The 26,693-nt window shown below is 42.8% G+C and overlaps 2 pseudogenes across 2 annotated transcripts in view; one reads left to right on the top strand and one right to left on the bottom strand.

The window, feature by feature from the left end:
• Positions 1 to 9,061, top strand: part of LOC309663952 (nucleophosmin pseudogene) — a 16,608-nt pseudogene extending 7,547 nt beyond the window's left edge. The window contains exon 2 of the transcript XR_014268432.1: positions 182 to 9,061. The product of XR_014268432.1 is annotated as a nucleophosmin pseudogene (transcript). The remainder of the gene's footprint in view (positions 1 to 181) is intronic.
• On the bottom strand, positions 6,651 to 25,020 carry LOC309663968 (ribosomal protein eL22-like pseudogene; annotated as a pseudogene). The gene has a single exon. The product of its transcript is annotated as a ribosomal protein eL22-like pseudogene (transcript).
• Positions 25,021 to 26,693: the final 1,673 nt, after the last annotated feature.

Raw genomic sequence — 26,693 nt, forward strand, 5'->3', positions numbered from 1 at the left:
ATGAAAATATACTTTATTAATTTTGAATCATGCCTATGGTGACTTCTTCTATGAAGGATTTCTTGATTTTTCTATCTACTTTTTATATTTCTACCAAACTCTCTATTGAAATCTCAGTATTTTTTTTTCATTTGAGATCAGGCATTTCATGTAACTATTCAAATTTTCTATTTTTTTACAGCTTTACTGAGGCACAGTTGTTTAAAATGTACAATTTGATGAGTTTTGACGTATACATATACCAGTGAAACCACCACAACAATCAAGAAGTTGAGAAAATCAACCAATTTTCTATAAAACAAGTAAGTTCCAGTCAAGAAGTCCAACTGATAAGCCATAGTGTATATTCCCATACTGGTAGATTCATATGAGATTGAGCAGGTGTGACCCTGCAGAGGCCAGAGGTGCAGAGATGGGAAGCACAGAGTTATACAGTGGACATTGGGACTGACGGTTAGTGGGGCCACTGCTGCTTCCACCCCTTGGTTCCCAGGCCATCCATCCTTCCTGCTGGGGCACACACACCTATAGGGGGTCTCTGATTTAACAAATGCACTGCATCCTGAAGAATGGCACTCTATTCTTACAGAGTGCCTAGTACATTGGTTGTGCCTTTAGAAGGGCATTTCAGCATTCTGTGAGGCTGGCCGCCTCCAGGTGCATTATGTGATATCAAGCTGTGCATCCCACGACCATGGGCTATTCGCATACCTTGTTTACTGGTCATATGCTGTGCTTGGTGGGATTCCATGCCTATGGATTGGGCAAGTCTCATGACCACAGGGGGTCAAAAGTAATAGGATGAAGATAATGGGAATCGTCTTGAGAAAATAGAGGGTGTCAGTGTACAATAATAGGCAAGATGAGTGGTAAAGCAAAGGGAAAGAAAAGGGATTCTGTAGAACCAGAAAGTTAATTTTGTTCTGTCATCTTGGAAAGAAGCTAACTACTTCCAAAGTCTGCAAATTTTGGAAAATTCCTAAGAATCCTCAATCTGAGGTCTAATGGAATGGATGGCTTGTAGTCCGGAGAACGTGATGTATGTCTTTTCAGTTGGCAAACACGTATCCAAGGATTAACACTTTGGAGTTTCATGCTATGTCAATTGTTAATAGTGGCTGATGAGACCCTTTCTATTGAGGCTCAAGGGCAGTTTTCCTCTGATGCTTTTCCCAGATATCAAACCCCCATATTTCAGATCATGAAGAGGCTACGTAGGTGGGTGTTTTGGAAACTGCTAAAAACAAAGCCAAAAAAAAAAAAAAAAGTTTCAGCGACTACCTTTCCTTCTTGTATGCCCGTTTCTTCCACAAATCTCCCCAAGGCGGGGAGTGGGGGCGAGCCATTTCTTAATCATATCTGTCTTCCTTCTTCTTCTCCAGAGATCCACAAAGGGCGGGTGCAGGTAAATATTTAGAAAAAGGCATTGAATCGCATGGCATCGTGCCCGCCTTACTAGCAGTGGGCTCGCTCTCAGCCAGCCGCTGCTCGTTCTTTCCGCGTGTCCAGCCTGGTGGATCTGTGCCGTGGCATGCACTGCCTCAGTCCTGAGAGCCTGGCCACATTCCAGGGCAGGACTCACTGCTTGATGAAGCCAGAGGAACGCCTGCAGCAGATGAGCACGTCCCCAGCCAGGGTGCGAACGGTAGTGAAATCACTGCCGCTTCCTGTGAGGGGTCAAGTGCCATGACCCTAACAGGAAGATGCTCGTGGCTAAGTTAGTAGAAACAGATTTTCCAGAATGCAGAGCCCTTGCATCTTACTCTATCCAGGGTCATCACCGTTGGAGGGTCGCTTTTTTCTCTTCCTTTGACTTCCAACATCGTGAGACTGCATTTGTAAGGAAAGGTTTTCTTGTAGCCTCACTTGCTCAACAGTGGAATGGGACGCCATGGGGAGTTTGAGTTCCCTGCCTGGGGTGCTGGATACCATCTTGGCAGAGATGTGTGGAGGTGGGGAAGAGGACTCCCAGCCCCCAAGATGCTATGAGTCTCTGGTGCCCATTGTCCCTAGGATACTGCCAGAGGTATGCAGTCTGATGCAGATTTTGCAATGCAGCTTTGAGGTTAGTGATGCAAGTTCATTGAGTAGAAAACGTGGCTGGTGAGATGGACCCCAGGCTGCTGCTTGGGCTCCAAGGGCCTGACTCACGCCGCACAGCCCCTGCCAGCGTTTCAGAGGGAAGCAATGTTGTCTCTCGTTCCTCTTCCTCCGCTCATCCCGTCAAGGTGGGCGGCTGGTCTTCAGCCCTCCTCTCCTTGATTCCACACAACCCCCCTGGGAAACCTCAGCCACACCCCTGGCTTCAACCCCTGCCTCTGTGATGATAAATGCTAATGCTGTGTCTCCAGCCTTGACCTCATCCCTTAGCGAACAGACCCACGTAACCAGCAATTTATTGGACATCTTCATATCGTCTGTCCTACATCTCAAACTCGATGTGTCCCAAACTAAGATGTTTTCTCCTGCCTTCAAACCTGACAACCCTCACCGAGCCAGCCACCGCATACAGGAACCTTCCTCCACCTCCCTCTCAATACCACTTCTCCCTTGTGTCCACAGCCTACGTGTTCCGCCCTACAGTGCCTCTTTTTATCAGCCTTTTTTATTCCAGTTCTGTTGCCACTGATTTCATTATCTCTTTCCTGGGCTTTATTGCGTGGCCTCGTGGCTGGTCCCTTTGTCCCAGCTCCCTCTTTTCTAAGCACCACACTCTATGTTTGGTGGGTCTGTAAATGGACCTAACAACTTTAGAAAACTAGCACTGTCTATTCAAGTAGATATATGCATACCCTATGACCCAACAATTCCACTTCTAGATATGTACACAACAGATGGATAAAAGCACCCATAAAAGCACCAAAAGTCATGTGCAAGAAAGTTTATAGCCCCAAACTGGAAACTAAATGATGCCCATTAATAATTGTGATACCTTCATACAACGGGATATTAGCATAAAGATAACTAACAAACTACTTTTATGTATAGCAACATGGATGAGTCTTGAAAACATTGCTTTGAGTGAAAGAAGTCAAATGCAAGAAAATAGGGGAAAATAATTTATGGTGTTAAAATCAGGATAGTGCTTTCTCTTGTGATTGGGTAGTTCCTGAAAGGGGTCCAAAAGGGATTTCTGGAGTTTTTAGTAATGATTTCTTTCTTTAGCTGGGTGTTATTTACATAGGTGTGGTCAGTTTGTGAAAATGTTTGCACTTTTCTATATGTATGCTATCCTTCAATAAAAAGTTTACTAACACCCTCCCACCCACCTACACACCAAAACAAAATTCCTTCCATGTTCCTCATAACCAGCAGACACATTTCCAAACCTTGGCAGTACATTCAGTGTTCTCTGTGGTATGACCCAGGGCATCTCCTTCCCGTCTATGGCATGTGTGCCATCTACACTAGGTCATGCCCCGTTCTCCTTGCACATCTCTGTGCCCTTGCTTTTGTAGTTCCTTCAGCCTGGAATTCCTCTCTCTATCTGTCCCTATGCTGCAAATGCCATCTCTGTGAGGCCTCCCTTCATTTCTCAGGCCAAACAGATCTCTCCTGGGCTTGCATTCCCATGGCATGCTGCTTTTCCCTCTCTCAGGGCCCTTAGCTCTCTCTGCTTACATGTGTTTCCTTGACTGGTGGTAAACCTCCGAGGTAGTAGGAACAGTGTCTCCTTCACCTTTGTAAAATTTCCTGGAGTCAGTGCTGTGCTTGCTACAGTGCTTGAGCTAACGAATATTGAATGCGTGCTCTGAGTTAAGCCTCACTGCCAGAAAGCCAAGACATCCAGCTTGCCTGCAAAAAGCTTTTGCCAAGAGCCAAGTCCCTTTGCAAGTAAGCACATCCTGCCGTCCTTTATTGGCTGCTGACAGCCGAGCAGATGTAAATGTGTTGTACAGCATTGTGGGCATGTCCTATTAGACTCGGTGAGACTGAGCAGCCCCACTAACATGAATGAGCCATGCAAATATGTGGTTAATGACCATGTCACTCCGTGTCCATTCTTAATCCCAGATAATTAGTAGATACATAATTCGTGGAAGAATGGGAGGTGCTGATGGATGTCCCATCACTTGGGTGAAGCTAATGATCCTCTATGGATTAAGACCCACCTTCTGTAAGTGTTGATGGCTCCTATTTGAAATGCTCCTTTTGAAAGGGCCTAGATCCAAGAAGAGGTGTCAGGAACTCCAGAGTGGGGCACTAGCATCAGTACTAATTACCTGGGTTTCTTCCATGGAAGGTTGGTGGATGGGCCCCACTGCCGCCAGCCTAGTGCAGGCAGCTCAGAGTTCTGTACTGCCCCTGACCTGGTGGGTAATCTTGAGTAGGTCCTTTCTCCTTTCTTGGTTTTGCTGTTTGTCTAATGGCAAAGGGTGGAAGGAATGGGGTAGACATGCTGACTCAAGAACCCATTGTAGACGAGAGTCTCCCTACTCTGCTCCTTCTTGGCTATGTCAGAGGCATGGTTAGTTGGCCTGGATGTCAGGGTGCTGTGAAGGGGACGTTCTGGGGTTGAAAGCAGACATCTAAGATGTGTGCTGACAGTATCTTACTGTGTGCATGGTGACCCTGGAGTTGCATATCCTGACAACCCTGGGTTCAACAACTTTTACGTGTAACATTTAACAAACAATTCACGCTCAAAAGAATGGAACTTAAAGGAAGCTCTGCCATGGAACTGGGTGTAGAGGAATGAGCACTCGACTAGAAGTCAGGAGGCTAGTTTTGAGGCTGTTACCATAGGTGGTTAGATCACAATCTCTCTGAGCTTCAGTTAGTAAGAAATTTATATAGATGTGGATCTAAGACTTCTGAATCCAAGTCCAGTGATCTTTAAAAAAAGTTTTTGGTGAAATATATCATCCATATAAAAGAAGGAATTGATGCAATACACATCATCATCATCATCAAATGAGCATCCTTGAAGCCACCACCCAGCTTAAGAGATCAGAATATTGTCATAGACCCCTTAGGTTCCTCTCCCCTTTTGCTTCCTAATTCCTCCCCGTCCAGGATAATCACTAACATAATTTTGTGCTAATCATCCCCATGTATTTCTTTAGTTACACCGCGGTGGTATAGAGGACTGACATTCAGCCAGTTGCTCAGGTACAGTATTTCCCATTGTTTACAGCTGGTGTCTGTTTTGGTTGGCTGGGCGTCCACTCTGATCGGTTGGTGCCTGGCTGAATAGTCAGCAAATATTTCTAATATCACTCCTATATGTATAGATCCCTAAACAAGAAAGGTATTGTTTAGTTTCATCCATTTAACACTTTCTATGACTGAAATAATAAGGCATATATTCCTCTGTGACTTTTTTTATGTTCAATATTTTGTTTTTGAGATTCACCCATGTTGATGTTTGTAGCTGTAGTACATTCATTTTCACTTCCAAGTAGTATTGCATTGTATGAAAGACCACTATTTATGCACTCTGATGTTGATAGACATTTGTGGGGTTTTTTTCAGTTATTTACAATTATGAACACACTGTTGTGAAAATTCTTGCACATATCTTCTGGTGTACAGTGGCAAGATGTGCTGCATCTATGTTTATGTTCTCTTTTTCCATAATTAATTGTATTTATTTGAGCCTTCTCTCTCAATCTCTTTCCCTTTTGATTAATCTCATCAGAAGTTTGTCTATTTTATTAAGCTTTTCAAAAATACAGATTTTACTTTATTGATATCTCTATATTGTATTTTTATACTTTATTAATTCTTTCTCTTATCTTTATTATCTTCTTCTTTCTTTGGATTTATTATTGTTATGAGTTCTAATTTCTTATGTTAGATTGCTTAGCTAATTAATTTTGAAAATGTTCTTTTTAAGGTAAATATTAAGGCTATAATTTTCCCTCTAAATAGCACTTTAGCTCTATCCCTCAGGTTTGATATGCCATATTTTATTTATGGTTTGATCTTAAATATCTTACTATTTCTATTAAGACTTCTTCTTTGAGTTGTTTAGAATTGTTTTAAATTTTCCAAACATGTAGCGTTCTTTAGTTTTCTTTTTTTTATCTTTAGTTATTTTTGTTGTTGTTGTTGTTGTTAACTTAAGTGCATGATCAGAGTTTACGGTCTGACAGCAATCTTTTGAGGCTTGTTTTATGGGTTAGCGCCTGGTCAATACTTATAGATGTTCCATGTGTGCTAACAAAGAATGTTTTCTCCTATTCCTGGGTTCCCTATTCCTTGAATGACCTTAGGCTTGTTAACTGAGCTGTTCAAATATTCCCTATGCTTATTGATATTTTTGTTTGTTTGATCTATTATTATTGAGAGAGATGTGTTTACTGTGATGATGTATTTTATTTTATTATTTATTTATTTATTATTGAAGTATAGTTGAATTACAATGTTGTGTTAATTACTGCTGTACAGCAAAGTGACTCAGTTATACACACACACACACACACACACACATATATATATATACACATATGTTTTAATATTCTTTTCCATTATGGTTTATCACAGGATATTGAGTATAGTTCCCTGTGCTATACAGTAGGACAGTGTTGTTTATCCATTCTATAAAGTCAAGTTTGCATCTGCTAATTCCAAACTCCCTATCCAACCCAACCCTCTCCCACCCCCTCCCCGCTTGGCAATCACCAGTCTATTCTCTATGTCCCTGATTCTATTTGTTTCATAGATAGTTTCATTTGTGTCATATTTTAGATTCCACATATACATGATATCATATGGTATTTGTCTTTCTCTTCCTGACTTACTTCGCTTAGTATGATAACCTCTAGTTGCATCCGTGTTGCTTCAAATAGCATCATTTCTTTGTTTTTTATGGCTGAGTAACATTCCATTGTGTGTGTGTGTGTGTGTGTGTGTGTCCATTCTTCTGTCGATGGACATTTAGGTTGTTTCCATGTCTTGGCTATTGTGAATAGTGCTGCTATGAACATTGGAGTGCATGTATCTTTTTGAGTTATAGTTTTGTCTGGATATATACCCAGGAATGGGATTGCTGGATCATATGGTAATTCTATTTTTAGTTTTCTGAGGAACTGCCATACTGTTTTCCACAGTGGCTGCACCAACTGACATTCCCACCAACAGTGTAGGAGGGTTCTGATGGTGTATTTTAATTCTGCCAACTTTTGTTCTGTATATATTTTTTTATATTGGAGTGTAGTTGCTTTGCACTGCTGTGTCAGTTTCTGTTGTACAGCAAAGTGAATCAGCCATATGTATACATATATCCCCTCTTTTTTGGATTTCCTTCCCATTTAGGTCACCACAGAGCACCGAGTAGAGTTCCCTGTTCTATACAGTAGGTTCTCATTAGTTATCTATTTTATACATACTAGTGTATATATGTCAATCACAATCTCCCAATTCATCCCACCCCTGCCCTTTCCCCCTTGGTATCCATATGTTTGTTCTCTATGTCTGTGTCTCTATTTCTGCTTTGCAAATAAGATAATCTATACCATTTTTCTAGATTCCACATATATGCATTAATATATGATATTTGTTTTTCTCTTTCTGACTTACTTCACTCTGTACGACAGTCTCTAGGTCCATCCACGTCTCTGCAAATGACAAAATTTCATTTCTTTTTATGGCTGAGTAACATTCCATTGTATATATGTACCACATCTTCTTTATCCATTCCTCTGTTGATGGACATTTAGGTTGCTTCCATGTGCTGGCTATTGTAAATAGAGCTGCAATGAACATTGGGGTGCATGTATCTTTTTAAATTATGGTTTTCTCTGGGTAAATGCCCAGTAGTGGAATTGCTGGGTCATATGATAGTTCTATTTTTAGTTTTTTAAGGAACCTCCATACGATTCTCCATAGTGGCTGTATCAATTTACATTCCCACCAACAGTGTAAGAGGGTTCCCTTTTCTACACACCCTCTCCAGCATTTATGGTTTGTAGATTTTTTTGATGATGACCATTCTGACTGGTGTGAGGTGATACCTCATTGTAGTTTTGATTTGCATTTCTCTAATAATTAGTGATGTTGAGCATCTTTTCATGTGCCTCTTGGCCATCTGTATGTCTTCTTTGGAGAAATGTCTATTTATGTCTTCTGCCCATTTTTGGATTGGGTTGTTGTTTTTTTTGACATTGAGCTGCATGAGCTGTTTGTGTAATTTGGAGATTAATCCCTTGTCAGTTGCTTCATTTGCAAATATTTTGTCCCATTCTGAGGGTTGTCTTTTCGTCTTGTTTATGGTTTCCTTTGCTGTGCAAAAACTTTTAAGTTTCATTAGGTCCCATTTGTTTATTTTTGTTTTTATTTTCATTACTCTAGGAGGTGGGTCAAAAAAGATCTTGCTGTGATTTATGTCAAAGAGTGTTCTGCCTATGTTTTCCTCTAAGAGTTTTATAGTGTCTGGCCTTACATTTAGGTCTTTAATCCATTTTGAGTTTATTTTTGTGTATGGTGTTAGGGAGTGTTCTAATTTCATTCTTTTACATGTAGCTGTCCAGTTTTCCCATCACCATTTATTGAAGAGGCTGTCTTTTCTCCATTGTATATCCTTGCCTCCTTTGTCATAGATTAGTTGACCATAGGTGCGTGGGTTTATCTCTGGGCTTTCTATGCTGTTCCATTGATCTATATTTCTGTTTTTGTGCTAGTACCATACTGTCTTGATTACTGTAGCTTTGTAGTATACTCTGAAGTCAGGGAGCCTGATTCCTCCAGCTCCGTTTTTCTTTCTCAAGATTGCTTTGGCTATTCGGCATCTTTTGTGTTTCCATACACATTGTAAAATTTTTTAATTCTAATTCTGTGAAAAACGCCATTGGTAATTTGATAGGGATTGCATTGAATCTGTAGATTGGTTTGGGTATTATAGTCATTTTCACAATATTGATTCCTCCAATCCAAGAACATGTAAATCTCTCCAACTCTGTGTGTCGTCTTTGATTTCTTTCATCAGTATCTTATAGTTTTCTGGATACAGAAAACTTTCTTTTGCCTCCGTAGGTGGGTTTATTCCTAGGTATTTTACTCTTTTTGTTGCAGTGGTAAATGGGGTTGTTTCCTTAATTTCTCTTTCTGATCTTTCATTGCTAGTATATAGGAATGCAAAAGATTTCTGTGTATTAATTTTGTATACTGCAACCTTACTAAATTCATTGATTAGCTCTAGTAGTTTTCTGGTGACATCTTTAGGATTTACTATGTATAGTATCATGTCATCTGCAAACAGTGACAGTTTTACTTCTTCTTTTCCAATTTGGATTCCTTGCTCTATATATTTTAAAGCTAAGTTGTTAGGTGCAGACAAGTTTAGAATGTTATTATGTTCTTGGTGAACTGAAAGTGTTATAAAGTGACCCACATTATCTCTAGTGAGGTTTGGTTTGTTCGTTTGTTTGTTTGTATTGGGCCATAAAAGATTTTGTATGATATTATCACAGCTACACAGGGTTTATTTTATTAACCTGATTTTTTTTTTTTTTTTTGGTCTCTCACTGTGGCTTATGGGATCTTAGTTCCCCTACCAGGGATTGAACCCGGGGCCATGGCAGTGAAAGCGTGGAGTCCTAGCCACTGGACCACCAGGGAACTCCCTAACCTGATTTATTTTTATGTCAAAACTTAATACTTTTAAATAATTGTAGATTCACTTTTAAGAAATACAGAATTCCCTGGTTGGGGAACTAAGATCCCACAAGGTGTGCAGCACAGCCAAAAAAAAAAAAAAAAGACAAAGAAAAAAGAAATAAGAGAGCTCCTATGTACCCTTTACTCAATTTCCCCCAATAGTAACATCTTATAAAACAATAGTATAATAACACAACTAGGATAGCAACGTTCATATACTCAAGATACAGAACATGTCTATCACCACAAGGATCTCTCATGTTTCCTTTTATATTCACACCCACTTCACTCCCAACTGCACCCTCTCCTTAATGCTTGTCAATCTCTGAGCTGTTGTTCTCCATTACTATAATTTTTTCATTTCAAGAATGTTATATAAATGGAATCATACAGCATGTTACCTATTGGAATTGGCTTTTTTCACTCAGCATAATTCTCTGGAGGTTATTCCAAGTTGTTGTGTGTATTGGTAATTTATTCCTTTGTATTGCTAAGTATTATTCCACAATACAGGTGTACCAAAGTTTAACTATTTACCCATTGGAAGACATCTGGTTTTTTTTCAGAAGTTTCGCTCTTACAAATAAGCTGCTATAAACATTCACATACAGGTTTTAGTGTGAACGTAGTCTTTATTTCTCTGGGATAAATGCCCAGGAGTGCAATTGCTGAGTCACATGGTTGTTACATGTTTAGCTTTATAAGAAACTGCCAAACTGTTTTCTAGAGTGGCAGTACTATTTTACATTCCTGTCAGCATTTTATGAATGATCCAGTTTCTTTGACTCCTTGCCAGGATTTGGTGTTTTTTTTTATTATAGTCGTTGTGATAGGTATGCAGTGATATTTCATTGTGGTTTTAATTTGCATTTCCCTAATGGCTAATGATGTTGAACATCTTTTCATGTGTTTATTTTCCATCTGTGTATTATCCTCTTTGGTGCAATATCTCTTTTGTCCATTTTCTAGTTGGATTGTTTGTTTTCTTACTGTTGAGTTTGAGAGTTGTCTATATATTCTACATATGAATCTTTTGTCAAATATGTGATTTGAAAATATTTTCTTCTGGTTTGTGGCTTGTCTTTTCTTCCTTTTAACAGGATCTTTCTTAGACAAATGTTTTTAACTTTAACAAAGTCCTATTTAGCAATTTTTTTTCTTTTATGCATTGTGCTTTGATGTCAAGTCTAAGAACTTTTTGCTTGCCTAGTCCTACATCCCAAAGATTTTCTCCCATGTTTTTTTTTCTAAAAGTTCTGTAGTTTTACATTTTATGTTAAAGTCCATTATCCATTTAAAGTTAATTTTTGCATAAAGTATGAGATTTAGGTTGAGGGTTTTTTTTGTTTTTTTTGTGTTTTTTTTTGTTTTTTGACTGTGGGTGTCCAGTTGCTCCAGCACCATTTGTTGAAAAGGGTATCTTTCCTCTGTTGGATTGCTTTTGCACCTTTGTCAAAAATCAGTTGGTTACTTATGTGTGGGTCTATTTTGGGGTTCTCTATTCTTTCTTATGGATCTGTGTGTCTGTCCCTCTACCAATACCATACAGTCTTGATTACTGTAGTATATAAGAAGTCTCGAAATGGGGTAAATGATTCCCCTCACTGCAATGGACTAAATGTTTGTGTCCCTTGAAAATTCAGATGTTGAAATCCTAATTCCCAATGTGAAAGTATTAGGAGATAGAGCCTTTGGGAGGTAATTAGGTCATGAGGGTAGAGCCCTCATGAATGAAATTAGTGTCCTTATAAAAGGACCCCAGGGAACGCTCTTGTCCTCTTTCCACCATGTGAGAATATGAAAAGTCAGAAGTCTGCATCTGGAAGAGGGCTCTCACCAGAACTTGGCCATGCTGGCACCCTGATCTCAGATTTCTAGTTTCTAGAATTGTGAGAAATAAATTTTTATTGTTTATAAGCCCCCAAGTCTATGATATTTTGTTATAGCAGCCCAAACTGACTAAAATATACTTTATTCTTTATTCAAAATTGTTTTAATTACTCTAGTTCCATTGCCTTTACGTAAGTTTTAGAGTAATCTTGTCTGCATCAACAAAAACTCTTGCTGGGATTTTGATAGGAATTACATTAAACCTGTATAGCACTTTGGGGAGAATTGACATCTTCATACATTGAGCTTACCAACCATGAATATGGTCTGTTTCTCTGTTTATTTAGACTTTCTTGGATTTCTTTCATCAGTATTTTATACTTTTCAGCATGCAAGTTCTGTACATGTTTTGTTAGATTTACCACCTAAGTTTTTTTTTGAGTGACTGTAAATGGTATTGTGTTTTTAATTTTGATGTACATAATTTCATTGTTAGTACATAGAAGTATAATTTTTTGGTATGTTTGTCTTGTAGCCTGTAGACCTTGCTGGACTCACTTATTAGTTCTAGGAGTTTTTTTTTCTTTCTTTTTTTCTGTAGAGTCTTTGGGATTTTCAATGTAGATAATCATGTCATCTGAAAATAGGGACAGTTTTATTTCTTCTTTTCCATTCTATATGCCTCTTATTTTCTTGCCTTTTTTTTTTTTTTGTACTGGCTAGAACTTCCAGTACTATGTTGAATAAGAGTGATGAGAGTGTACATCCTTGCCTTGAGCTTATCTTTGGGAAAAATATTCAGTCTTAAGTATAATGTTAGCTGTAGATTTTTGGTAGATATTCCTTGTCTAGTTGAGGAAGATCCCCTCTGTTTCTATATTTTTAAGAGTTTTTGTCATGAATAGGTGTTAATTTTTCAAATTCTTTTTATGCATTGATGGATATGATTATGTGATTTTTTTCTTCTTTAGCCTGTCAATATGGTGGATTACAACGATTAATTTTTGACTATTGAACTAGCCTCACATCTCTGAAATAAACTCTGGTTTGTCATGTTGTATAATTATTTTCAAATATTGCTGAATTCTATTCACTAATATTTTATTAAAGACTTTTCTGTCTATATTTATGAGGAATACTGGTTTATGGTTGTTGTTGTTTCGTGTGACCTTTATCTGATTTTGTCATCAGAGTAATACTAGCTTCATAAAATGAATTAAACATATTCCTTCCTGTTCTATTTTTTGTAAGAGATTGTGTCATTGGTTTTAATTCTTTAAGATATTGGTAGTATTTTCCAGGGAAATCATCTGGGCCTGGACATTTCTTTTTGGGAGTTTTAAAAAATTATGAATTTGATTTCCTTCATACTTATAAGGCTATTCAAATTATCTACTTCATAATGGGTAAGTTGTGGTATTTTTTGTTTTTTGAGGAATTGGTCTATTTTATGTAAGTTGTCAGATTTATGTGTTTTTAGCTGTTCATAGAATTCCCTTATTAACCTTTGGTGTCTGTAGGGTAAATAATGATATCTTCCGTTTCATTCCTGATACTGGTGATTTGTGTCTTCTCTCTTTTTTCCTTGATCAGTTTTGCTAGAGTTTTGTTCATTTTATTCATCCTTTCAAAGAACCAGCTCCTTATTTCCTTGATTTCCTCTATTGTTTTTCTGTTTTCAGTTTCAATGATTTCAGCTCTTTATTATTCCCTCTCTCCCTCCCTGCCTTCCTTCATTCCTTCCTTCCACTATGATTGACCTACAACAGTATGTTAGTTCCAGGCATATAGCATAGTGATTCGATATTTCTATATATTACAAAATGATGACCATGATAAGACTAGTTACCATCTGTCACCATACAGAGTTATAATATTATTGACTATATTTTTTCTGTTTTCTTGAGGTGGAAGCTTAGGTCATTGATTTGAGATTTTTCCTTTCTTCTAATGTATGCCTTTAGTGATATAACTTTCCCTCTTAGCACTTCTTTTGCTATTTCCCACAAGTTTTGACATGTTGTATTTTCATTTTCATTCACTTCCATTGTTAATTTTTTTTTTCTCTGATACTTTCTGTTTTACCCATGGACTATTTAGAAATGTGCTGTGTAGTTTCCAAGTGTTTGGAGATCTTCTTGTTATCTCTCTCAGAGAACTTTGGAGAGCTAACTCTGTATGAGATCAATTCTCTTAAACTTATTGAGGTTTGTTTTTATGGCCCAGGAGATGGTCTATTCTGGTACATCTTCCATAGGCATTTGAAAAGCATGTGTATTCTGCTGTTATTGGGTGGAGTGTTGTACAAATGTTGACTACATCCTCTTGTATGATGGTAGCACTGAGTTGTTCTATATCTTTGCCAATTTTCTGTCTACTTGTTCTATCAATTATTGAGAGAGGGTTGTTGAAGTCTCCAATTATAATTGTGAATTTGTTTCTTTCTCATTTCAGTTTTATCAGTTTTGCTTCACATATTTTGTAGCTCGGTTGTTCGGTGCATACACATTTAGGATTGCTAAGTGTTGTTGGTGGGTTTACCCTTTTGTCATTAGGTAAAGTCCTTCTCTGTTCCTAGGAAATTTCTTTGTTCTGAAGTCTGCTTTATCTGATATTAATATAGCCCTCCTGTTTTCTTTTGATTAATGTTGTTATGATATATATTTTTGATCTTTTTACTTTCAACTTGCCTATATTGCTATATTAGAAGTAAGTTTCTGATAGATAGCTATATTAACTTCCTATAGCTGCTAAACCAAATTACCACAAACTTGGTGACCTAAAACACCACATATTTATTCTCTCCCAGTTCTGGAGGTCAGAAGTCCAAAATCAGTTTCACTGGGTTAAAATCAAGGTGTTGGCAGGGCTAGCTCCTTCTTGAGGCTCCAGGAGAGAATCTGTTCTTTGTCTCTTCCACCTTCTAGAGGCTGCTAGTATTCCTTGGCGCATTCCTTGGCTAAAATCAAGGTGTTGGCAAGGCTAGCTCCTTCTTGAGGCTCCAGGAGAGAATCTGTTCTTTGTCTCTTCCACCTTCTAGAGGCTGCTAGTATTCCTTGGCTCATGGCCACATCATTCTGATCTCATGCTCTTGTTGTCACATCTCCTATTTCTGTGTTAAATCTCCCTCTCCCCCTCTCTTATAAGGACCTTGGTGATTACATTTAGGACCTACCTGGACAATCCAGGATAATCTCCCCATTTCAAGATTCTTAACTTAATCACATTAAAGACCCTTTTGCCGTAAGGTAATATTCGCAGGTTCCAGGGATTAGGACCTGGGTGTCTTTGCGGACCGTCATTCAGTTTACCACAACAGCATGTAATTGGGTCCATGCTCCCCACTTGGCCGTTGTTGGTGTGGGTGTGGGTGGGTCACAGTTTTTCTGTGGTGTTTGACTGGAGTAGTTTTCTGTCTTGCTGGGCTGCCCTTTTCCTGCTTGTTTGGCTGAGGAGAGCAGGCTTTTGGGAGGCATTGTTGTCTGTGCCCTTTGGTGTTCTCAGGTTGCCAGTTTCTTCAGCTTCAAGTCTGGGATGTAAGGCAAAAAGGAAATGCATTAAAAAAAAAAAGGAACAAACAAAAAGAAATGAAAAACAAACAAAAAAGAAATAGAAAATGCTTTTTATTCACCCTTATCCCGAGTATATATACCTTTGGAAATCCCAACTTTTGTATAGTCTCCTTGTACATTCTCAACCTAAAACAGGCCCTGGATTTTTTTTTTCTTTGGCCGCGTTGGGTCTTCGTTGCTGCGCATGGGCTTTCTCTAGTTGCGGTGCGCGGGCTTCTCATTGCGGTGGCTTCTCTTGTTGCGGAGCATGGGCTCTAGGCACGCAGGCTCAGTAGTTGTGGCTCACGGGCTCAGTAGTTGTGGTGCTTAGTTGCTCCGTGGCATGTGGGGTCTTCCCGGACCAGGGTTCGAACCCGAGTCCCCTGCATTGGCAGGCAGATTCTCAACCACTGTGCCACCAGGGAGGCCCCAGCAATGCATTTTAAAAGACATTTCATCCAGATATTTTAGTTGTTTCCACTGGAAAGTTCTTTAAGGGTGTTTGGTCCTCGTTGCTGATGGAAACAGAAGTTCCAGTGCTTTTTCCACCAAGATGTCTGTACCCACATCTCAAAGTGTCAATGTTACCCAGGACCTTGATCTTGATACAGTTTGTGGGCCTTTTATAGGGTCAGGGAAATCATTACTCTCACTGTAATGGAAGAGGTTGGAGGAATGGATTTTTATTTTATTTCATTTTTCCCCCAGCTTCATTGAGATATAATTAACATATAATTGGAGGAACAGATTTTAGAGTCCCCTTGACAAGTCCTGTCGACTTATCCTGGCAAAAGCAAGACACAAATCCCTTTATTATGCTAGCACAGCATCCCTTTCTTCTGATAACATCTTCCTGATTTTGCTTTGTGGAAGTCCCCGCCCTCCTTCAATGGGTATGGTCATGATTGGACTATCTGTTGGTCAATGTACCCTGTCCCCTGCTAGCCAAGAGGGGTGTGTGATACCAGAGGGATCAGTCAGGCTGTCTCCCTGGAGTTTGAATGCGAGTTCAAATTACTGACAACCTGATTCATCTTGACAGTGACACTCAGAAAAGCTCATCTATTAGCTGCTGCCCTGAATTCTGTCCTTTTTAAGACCTGATTCCTCAGCTTTCCCTTCTGTTCTGTGAACATCCCCATTTGTTTTTTTTTTTTTTTTCCCCCATCTGTTTTTTCAACTGTGTTTGGACATCCCTCCAGAATGGGGAGTTTTTTATTGCCTGAGGCAGCCAGTATCACCCTTGTCTACCTCTGACTCTTTGAAGCTTCTTCCTTTTATTGACTGAAGTCTGTTGCTACGTGGCATTGATGCTATCAGTGTGCCCCTCGTCCAGCATCTCTGTCCTGGAAACTACTCAGGGACTTGAAGAAAGGACATTGTGCTGCAGTCTGACTTTCTTCAGGCTACACAAGCCTAATTCTTCCAAGTGCTCCTCCCAGGACACAGGCTGCAGCCCCTTTCCCAACCTGATTGTCTTCTCATGATACATTCCAGTTGATCAATGTCCCTCAAAAAATGTGAAGCTCAGGGCCAATCCAGACACTGTGAACAGGTAAAGTCAGGCAGGGCCATCACCTCCTTGCTCTGAGCACTCTACTTCTCTTAATGCAGTCTCCAAATTCATTATTATGGCAGCTTCATGACACTCCTGACTCATAGTGAGCATAGTATTGGCTAAGCTGTCTTCACACATGCTGCTACCCATCCTGGATTTCCTGGCTGACCCGTGTGCTCTTGATTTTTTTTTAAACTCACAGCCCTACTTAAAAACATGGCAGATCTTGCCTAAGTTTTCCATGGCACAGTCCGAAAGATCTTGCCATGGTGTCATGTAGTTTCTGGATTCCCCTTGGAATCTAAATAATTCAGAAGAAGGGAGTGTTAGGAAACACTGCCTTTCTCTCAAACAGCACCCAAACCCAGCGTGGAACAGAAGTCGTGGATGTAATTCTGAGAAAAGCTCAGCCCAGATTGAGGTTGGCTGAGGTCTCCAAAGGTAAGCCTCTCGCTTAAGGTTGTAATATGTGTTACTCATTTCCTTTTGGGAGCAATTAATTCTAATCTTAATGTCAGACTTAAAGGCCAAAAGAAAGTAGGTTGAATCTGCTTTTATTGACACTGTACATTTTTTCAAAGGCTGCAAGGTGGACTTGGATATTGTGAAACTTGCCTGGGCAACCCGCTGTCACTTGGCTGGGCAACCAGCGGTCCTAAGGATAGGCCTAGGCTCCCTGGGGGCAGCTCTCCTGGCCCTCCTTCCCTTTGTCATCTCAAGGGGGCTCCCCAGTCTCTTTGCTCCCTCTGAAAGTCAAGAGTACACAAGAAAAAGAAACGGACTTCCCTGGCAGTCCAGTGGTTAAGACTCCATGTTCCCAATGCAGGGGGGCATGAGTTTTATCCCTGGTTGGGGAACGAAAATCCCACATGCCGCATGTTGAAGCCAAAAAAAAAAAAAAAAAGGAGTGCACAAGGCTGGGGGGATCCCCAGGCTTCAGAGTGCCCTCAACAAGTCTAGGCTGACCTAGCTGAAGTATTCAAATCTTCCACCCCAAAGGGAAGAGGCATTCGTGTATGTGTGTGTGTGTGTGTGTGTGTGTCTTCTGGTTGACATGGGGCAGCCTGGCTGGAGACTGTAGTGGAAGTGAGAGTGCTTCCCATGTACCAGTTATCTGCTGCATAACAAATTATCCCAAAGCTTAGGGGCTTAAAATCACAACATTTCTGATCTCAGTTTCTCTGGTCCTCTGCTTCAGGGTATCTCACAAGCCTACAGTCATCTCAAAACGTGATTGGGAAGGATTCGCTTCCTAGCTCATTCACGTAGTTTCTGGCAGGTTTAGTTCTTATAGGCTGTTGGACTAAGGTCTCAGTTCCTCATAAGTCCCTTGGTTCCTTACCATCTTGGTCTCTCCGTACTGCATCTTACAACATGGCAGCCTGCTTCATTAGAGCAGATAAGAGAGTGAGTGCTAGCAAGACGGAAGTCACAATGTCTTGTAACCTAATCATGGAAGGGACATCTTATAACTTTTCCCATATCCTGTTGATTAGAAGCAAGTCACTAGACTCCATGGGAGGGGATTACACAGGCTGTGAATACCAGGAGGGGTGATCACTGGGAGCCATAGTGTGTGACCCTGTGGGGCAGGTGGGAGGGACAGATGGTGTATGAGGCACATGAGGCCTGGGATAACCATCAGCTATCTAGAAGGTGAACGTAATAGGTTGTGGACGGAGGGCAGGGGCTTGGGGACCCAGGCTATGTCTGAGAACTCTGGGTCTGAGCAGCCTGTAAGATTGGGCCCAGATCTGGGTGTGTACTAATCCTAAGCCCCCCTGGACCCAGGCTGAGTAACCAAGGTGGGGGCTGGCTCTCAGACTTCTTACTACCAAGCCACTTCCCTAGGTCTGCGTGCTGTGAGCACCCGCCGCAGGCAAGGCACAATGCCAGGCACAGCATTAAAGTGCTGTGGGTACCCATTCATTTGTAATAATTCACACAGTGTAACTGCAAAAGCACTGGTCAGAGCCTGGTGTCCCAAGTCTAGTGTGGGCTCCATCGAAACTGCTGGTGACCCCTCTTTGGGCTTTAGCGCCCCATGCTATAAACACTATTGCAGTAAAACTTCCCCCATTTCACTTCACCCCCGATCACTTTGAGGTTGTTTTGAGAACTTCATGAGATAAAGTCATGGAAGGGCTTGGAAATAAACTATCACACTACAGTTTACAGAAACTTTCATATTGTGCTATTCCATTCTCATGTTTGCGTTCAGGGGAGGGGGACTCAGATTCACCAAAGGTTATGCTAAAGGGACACTGGAGTCCATCTGATTACCCCCAGGCACACACATCTACCCAGTGTATAGATGAGACTGCCGAAGGCAAGGGACTCATTCAAGGTCACGCACAAAGTTGGTGGCTGTGGAGGGGTGAGGCCCCGAATCTTCTTTTTTTTTTAATTTTAAATATTTTATTATCTTAAGTTATACCCAAAATTGTGCTTCATTTTTTCCTATACTACACTATACACTTTAACTCGAGGACATTTTTAAAAGCAATACATTTCAGAAAAACTGGAAAAAATTCCACTAGCTATAAGTTATTTAAATATTGCTTATAGAAAGTATTAAAGAACCATGTAAACAGCATACACCTAAAGAGATGAATGCTTAACATAACAGAGTACAGTGTTTTTCATTCACTGATAATCTAAGGGTCAATTTCTAGATGTTTCTTTGTCTTGTATGCTTCATTTGTTTTATCAGCAAGCCGAGGCCTATAAGGGATGGCTTCACTACTCCTCCGACTCAGATCCATCTTCATCTTGACTCATCTGGAAGTAACGAAGTTCGTAAGTCTCCTCCTCAGATGCAACCCCCGAAGCCGATCACCAAGATTGTTCTTTTTAAGGTATTTCTTGGTAAGATATTCCAAATACCTTTTAGAGAATTGTTCCTCAGAAACAACCATGATTTTATTCTTGAAGGCTTTAATGTGAACAACATTCCCAAGATTTCCAGTTTTTCCTGGAAAAACTTTAACTTTCTCATGTAGAAACTGTTCAGAATTTCCAGAATCAAAAACTCCATCTTCTCCGGGATGAGTAAGATCCAAACTAAACTTCCAGGTTGACTTGTTAGGCTTCTTGTCTTTCTTCGGCGCCATCTTGAAGGCTGTCCGTGCGATCAGAGAGCAGCCCTGAGTCTTTTGACTTCTAGCCTAGTGCTTCTCTGAACCAGGAGCCTCATGATGCAAAGTGTTATCACCTAGAAGCTCTGGTGCCCAGTTGCCTGGTTTCAAACTGCTCCTACCATTTCTTATAGTTCATGGTCACTATCTCCCACCAGCTTACCCATTGTGACTGGTATCAGAGAGGGAAGGCACTGTTGCACCCATGTTATTGCTGGGGAAGTTTAGGCTGAGACTTGCCCTGGTACCAGAGCCAGGACTTGAACCAGTGCTTTTCTGACGAAGGCAGGCAGCCTCTCAGAAAATAGGAAAGTACCAAACAATGTTCAGATTTGACCATTACTAACAGTATATCAGACTCCAGGTTCATTTCGTGCATTTGTGTGTAGCCTACAAGGGGTAGTGGGGGCACAGCCCAGGTTTCCTGAGGATGGATTCAGGAGGAAACCTTCAAAATGAGACCTGAAAGCCCCTTGCTGAGAAGTGAGGTGTCTGCCAGGGCATGTAACTCACTGGCCAGCCAACCTTGCAGTAGCGTTTCGGGAAAGTCGTTTATATTCATTATAGTTTGGAATTTGGGTGGAAAGCCTGTTTCAGTTCTGGGGTTTTGCTCTCCTATCAGGCCAGCTGCAGGCCCAGACGGGCCCCTGCTGGAAGTAAGTCAGCCCTCCTCCCGCCAAGGAAGAAGGGCCCTCCCGCCTGTGGTCGGCGCATTGTACTTGCCGGATTCCGGGCTGTCAGTCTCACAGAGAGCTCCCCGGATGCTTAGCCTGCAGATTGTTTTGTTAGGTTTCTCCTACAACTAATTTGGAAATTACCCAGCTACCCACAGCCTCTCCCAGGTGTTCTGTAAACTACGGGCCTGCTCCTGCAGCTTTCGCCTTGGTGGGACCAACGCTGGCTGAAGCTGGGAGGGTCAGGGTGGGGTGACAGGAGGGTGAAAAGAGGCCCACGATGGTAGAGCTTGTTTTAAGCAACAGCCAGTCCCCTTCAGCTTTGGCACTAACCATCCTACTTTGTAGGATCTGAAGCAAGCAGATCCACACACTTTGCAGACATTATCTTTAAGCCTCACACGCCCTGTGGAGGTAAGTCAGGGACATGTGGAAGATCCACCCTACTTAGAGGCCCAAAGAGAGAGGATTTCCCCAGAGCTGCAGTCAAAACCAACACGCAAGTCTCCTGATTCCCATATCCAGGAAGGAAAAATCCTCATGTTTGATTCATTTTGCTGTGAACTTTGTTACACCTGGGTTGAATCCCTCTCAGGCAAAGGTCTGTGACCTTGAGCTTGTCCTCTTTTCTTGGACCTCAGTTTTCTCATCTGAAAAAAAATACACCTGAAACCTGCTACTTCCCAGGGCAGTTGTGAAGATCCAAAGGATAGCATATGTGGAAGCGCTTGGTACACCCTGAACACAGCCTCTCTTGGGTAATGTCAGGGTTACCTTAGTCAGCTGTGCCACTGCTGAGCCACTTGAAGCTGGGGAAGAGCAATGGTGTGGTGAGAGCCCTGGACAAGGGCCTAAGATGTTAGCTCATTGTACAACCGTGGAAAGTTACCTTCTCTGGTCCTTGTTTTTTCCTTCTATAAAACAAGGGGTGGGACTAGATAATTTTTCAGCTGTATTTTTTTTTAAAATAAGAATGGCAAAGGAAATCTCTAAGGGAAAACCAAGAATCAATTTTTTCCTGCTCCATAAAGGTCACCTTCTTTATTAGTTAGGATGCATTTGGCTGCAAGTAACACAGAGCCCAAAGAAAAGAGGCTTAAACTTAGAGGACGTTTGTTATCGCCCACAGGTGTAAAGAATTGTTCCAGGGTTGGTTCTTTCAGCAGCTCAGTGATATCATCAGGCCCCCAGGTTATTCCCACCTTTTGGCTCTGCCATCCTAAGCAGGTTGGCTTGTTCTCTTAGGCTGGTACCCTTCGAGCCCAACATGTCTGTCACACTTCCAGGAGTCACACTCTAACAACATTAAGAGGAAGAAAATGGCTATTGCTCTCCCCCTGTCTCTTTAAGAACAAAGAAATATTTCCCAGAAGCCCTGAGCAGACTTTTCTGGACATCTCATTGGCCTGGAAAGTATCCTGTGCCTGTTTCTCAATAATCACTGGCAAGAGTGATGGAATCATCACCACGTTTACCTTAGACAAGTCCAGATTGAGCCGGTGGATACTCCAAGGGGTAAGACTTCCCCTAAAACACATGACCAACTGCAACCTGAACAAAATCAGGGTCTTGTGAGCAGAGAAGAAGGGGAGAAAATGGCTGGGTAGACAACTAGCAGTCTGGCGCAACTTCTTCTTGAATATGCCAGAGAGTGTATTGTTTTACTTCTGTCCAGAGTTGTCCACTATATGGTTGTCCTCAAGATGCTCCATCTCAGCTCTACCATCAAGACCCCTGTGCCCAATCCCCATGATAAGACATTGTTCTTTCTTTTGAGCATGGGTACAGGAAAAATGTGGGCACACCCCACTTCACACAAGGTTAATTATGAAGCTTTGATGAAATTTAGGATAAAAGGAAAGTGTTACATGGGAGGGGGAAATTTTGAAAGTGCTCATATTAATTTTCTCATAGTGTAAGAAACCCTTCATGGGACTGCTCACAAACATGCCAAGCTCCTAATCTCACTCCCTTGTCCTGAGGTCTGGACCTCTGCGAGAGAGTGACATGATCTGTTGATGTTTGAGCTGAATCACACATTGGCTGCTGTGGGGAATGACTGAGGAGAGCAGTGGAGGGAGCAGGGAGCCCTGTTAGGAGGCTGGTGCTGTGATCCAGGAGAGAGACAATGGAGCCTCCTACTGGGTTGGTGGCCTTAGATGTGCAAGATGGGGTTAGGGGGTTCCTAGAGAGGTAATGGTCAGAGCAAATTCATGGTGACAGGAACACACAGGGGAGTCTGGGAACAGCAAGTGGGGCGTTGGCTGGAGGCTAGATGTGTAGGAAGGGCAACTATGGGAGATGAGGCTGGGAAGAGGGTTGGCATAAGGATAATGGAGGGCCCCAAGTGCCAGGTGAGGAGTTTGGGCTTTCTGTTGCAGACAGCAGGGAGCCTGCTCCCATAGGACTGGAGCTCAGGTTCAGGAAGTGAGGCTGGCAGTAGGGGCAGAATGGAGGGAGGAGGCAGGAGCATCCATGGGGAGGGCTTGGCCAGCTGCTGGGGGTTGAGAGCAGAGGCAAGAGTTAGGCTCTATGAGGCTGTGCTTCTCACACGTTATCTCTGGTTGTTGAATGCCTCCACGCCTGAAAAATCATAGCTGGGGCTCTGCTCTGCCCACACTCCTGGGAGAAGCCGCTCCAGGTTCTCAGATAGTGAGATAAGCCAGTGCTCTGCACCAGGGCTGAGATCCACCCTGATTCCGCCTCTCAATCCCTTCCTCATCCTGGGAGGGGCTGACAGTTGATCCCCAGGGCCTCTCTGACTACATGCTTCTGCACCAGGTTAACCCTTCTGGGCTGAGCTGGAAATTTGAGCCTCAGCTCTCAGAAGAGGGGTTGTGGGGCTGGCAGAGGGGGATGGGGAGCTCCATAGGGAGCAGTCATCCTTTCCACCGCAGGAGCTCTGCAAAGTCTGGCTTTGGCCTCAGCCCGGAAAGAAGACGCTGGAAGGAGGGTAGGGACAGGCACCAAACTTGTTAAAGACCTCCTATCCTCACTGCACCCAACCTGTTGGTCCTGCTTTTCCTTTAGTTCACTGCTCAGTTTGGGCTGAAAAGCACCAGTCACACTGCTTTCCCTTTGGGTGGTTCTAAGCTATTTATTTAACTGATCCCAGGCTCAGTTTACCCATCCATACAATGGAGGGCCCTCCCGCAGCTGCACTCCTTCCCCATCCCTCAACCCCCACCTTCACCACCCCCCGTCTGATTACTTCCATTTCCACACTGCCTTTTATGAGGGTGATAATCAAATGCAGTCTCCCTTGAGGGAGGCATAAGTTCTAGCCAGGCTTGGACACTATGAGATGTTGGGTTAAGTCCTGTGCCCCTTTAGCTCTATAGAAGCTCTATATGCACGCATGGTATTCCTATTTATTCCTATTATTGAAAACTCATGTGAGCACTGAGATGAGAGTCCTGGTTCTTCCACTGAGTTGCTATGTGATCCTGGGAAGAGAGCCCAGTCTGGTACATGCTCCTTATCATCAGGGACTTTTTTCGGCCAGTTGTCCTGTCATGCCGACCCCCACCCAGGAGTCAGCACTTCTCAGGAGCAGGATGAGCACAGAAACCAAATTCTCCAGAAAGGTGTGGGTGTTTGGGGTGGGGGAGGATTCATTAGGATGCCCAGGATCGTAGGCTGTCCGAGGGGTACTTAAATGCTCTACTGGAGGATCCTTCAGCCCAGATGGACTCAGAGGTGGGGGCCTCTTCCTGCTGAGAAGAGAGCTTTATTTTTCTCCTAAACCCCAACAAGCCCAGACTTGGGGTTGAAGTTGCCAAGTTTAATCCATACTTGGGCAAATGACTGCTGCTTATGGAGGGTACAGAGACCAGAACCCAAGGTCCCCAAAGTGGCTCAGCAGGGAGTCAGGAGTTTGGGTTCCTGCTCCGGCTCTGACAGTCCAGCTTTCAAGATGGTTTCAGATACACTCTCAGTGAATGTCATGGTCATGGTCACCTATCAGACAGGGAACATGAGGTGAGATGCATTCTAAGGGTTAGGCTTCCAAGACTGTAAAGCACACCCAAGGGAGGAGGTGAAGGGCTCCACCCTAGCCATCTCTTCTCTCTGCAGCCATCTCTGGTTGGGGTTCTTGCTGAGAAACAGGAGCCTTCTGGAAGTTATTCTGGGATCTCTGATTTCAACAACATAACACGTCCTCCACCCCCACCCCACTTCTCTAAAGCTCTGCCTCTCTGCCCAGGGCATATGAATCACTTGAGGTCTTGTTGAATTGCAGGTTCTGGTTCAGTAGATCTGGGTAGAGCCTGAGAGTCTGCATTTCTAGCAAGCTCTCAGGGGATGCCCATGCAGCTAGTCTGTGGCCCACACTTAGAGCTTCAAGGCCTCAGGGCCTTAATGTCTTGTGCAAAACAGCAGGGAGGGCAAGCCTCCTGCTCTCAGCTTCTCTACTGGCGCTTGGAGAAGTGCATCCTGGATTCAAATGACCAAAAAAAGGGGAGTTTGTGAGGGTGAAAGGGGACCTGCCACCCAGCTTTGTAGATGGTGAAACTGAGGCCTACACAGTGCAGGAAGGAGCTTGTTCAAGATCTCACAGTATTTTAGTGACAGAGTTGAGGCTCAGGCCTCTTGCAAAGGAAAAACAAAAATGAAAACTAGAAAAGATACTCACTGAGGTGTTTGCTGTGCTTTCTCTGGACGAACTATGGGTTCCTTTGATTCTTCTTTTTAAGTTGTATTTTTTGTTTGTTTTTTACAATGAACGTGTACCAATTTTGTAATAAGAAAAAAATTAATTTTAATGAAAAAATTCTCACAGAGTTCTTAGTAAATGAGATTATGTTTATGAGCGTGCTGGATGAACTGTAACTATGTGCAGCAGCTTCAAGTCAAGGTGTGTAATTCAGCCCAAACCCTCCGGAATTCCTTTCAGCGAGGTTACCCTCACTTCTTCTGGCGCACGAATCACCGAGATGAGGAGGAAGGCCAATGCCGTCACCATCCACAACCGCTGCAAGCAGCTTCCTCCTCCCACTTGGCCTCAGCTGTGGGAACTCTTCCCCCAAAGCTCTGGCCGCAGGAATCTTTCCCCTTAAAACTGGGGCAGAAATTTCCCTAATCCGTTTTCGTAGTAAACGACCTCGGGCCAAGTCTGCTTTTGTTGCTGGTTTCCTAAGCTTAATTGCAAGCAAAGTTAATTTGAAAGAAAATGTTACAGCTCTGGGGCGAATTCTAACGAGCCTTGGGCAATTAGGGAAGAACGCATCTAATTACAGACCCGGGGTTGTGGGGCGGGGGGGCGGGCGCCCTGCACACGACGCGGCGGGGTGCAGGGCTCAGAGACGCGCAAACGATTTCTCTGGATTCAAGACAGGAAGAAGAAAAAGAGAAACGCACCTCCGGTCTCTGAGCTCCTAGACGGGGAGCCGGGGAGGTTCTATTTCACGGTTTGGGGATTCGGAGAGTTGGATTGTCCCAAGACGCATCAGTGAATGTTCTCAATGTCCTAGAGTCACGCGGACTGGAGGGTCCGCCCGGCCCGGCTGTGGATGAAGGGCGGCGCTCCCTCGCCTGCGCAGCGTCCTTTCTGGCCCGGCCGGGTGGCGCGCTAGCTTTGGGTGTCGCCGGCCGGCAGGAGGCCGAGAAGGGCTGACGCTCTCTCTTCAACACCTCGAGGGTCTCGCTGTCTCTCCTGGCTCCTGCTGTATACCCAGTTCCCTCCTCGCAGCGTCCCCTCTCTCAGGGCACAGACACTGGTCGATCTCACCTGTCGTCCCAGTTGACAAGGAGAGTTGGGGGCGAAGACGCGTGCGCTTTCCCTCCCTGTCTTTCTTGTTCCCCCGGCTTTACCGCGACGCTCCAGGAGACTTCCGGATAAGGCGGCGCTTAAATGTTAAAACCTTCTTCCCTCGTGTGCCCGGCGTTTTACAGTTTACAAAGCGTTTCTATCCCTCTTGACTCGTTTAACTTCAGGTGGACTCTGAGGGAGGGGTCACAAATTCCCATTCACAAATGAGGACACTAGGGAAAGGACTGGATTAACGTTAATGGCGCTGTCAAAGCATTGGACTTGGTAATTAAAACACAGAGAAAGGCTCAACCGCTGCATTAACTGGGCGCATAGACTGCCCTTTTCCAGCCCCAATCCCCCAGCTGGGCTTTAGGAAGACAAAGACAAAACCCCTGGGTGGAGGGCTTTCAATTTCTGGCCAGTGCCAACGAGGCAAGGCATCCTGATTTCTGCCTGGGAGAGCCATACTGTCTAGCTGCACACGGAGAACCTTTGAATTTCAACCTGCAAGGATCCATACAGAGATAAGGGAGGCCTAACACCTAGATTCTGCCAAGGTCACAGGGCTGGGTCTGAAATCTGGACCCA

The sequence above is a fragment of the Balaenoptera physalus genome (assembly GCF_965194825.1).
Source record: "Balaenoptera physalus genome assembly, chromosome: 7".
In the NCBI taxonomy this organism is placed as follows: domain Eukaryota; kingdom Metazoa; phylum Chordata; class Mammalia; order Artiodactyla; family Balaenopteridae; genus Balaenoptera; species Balaenoptera physalus.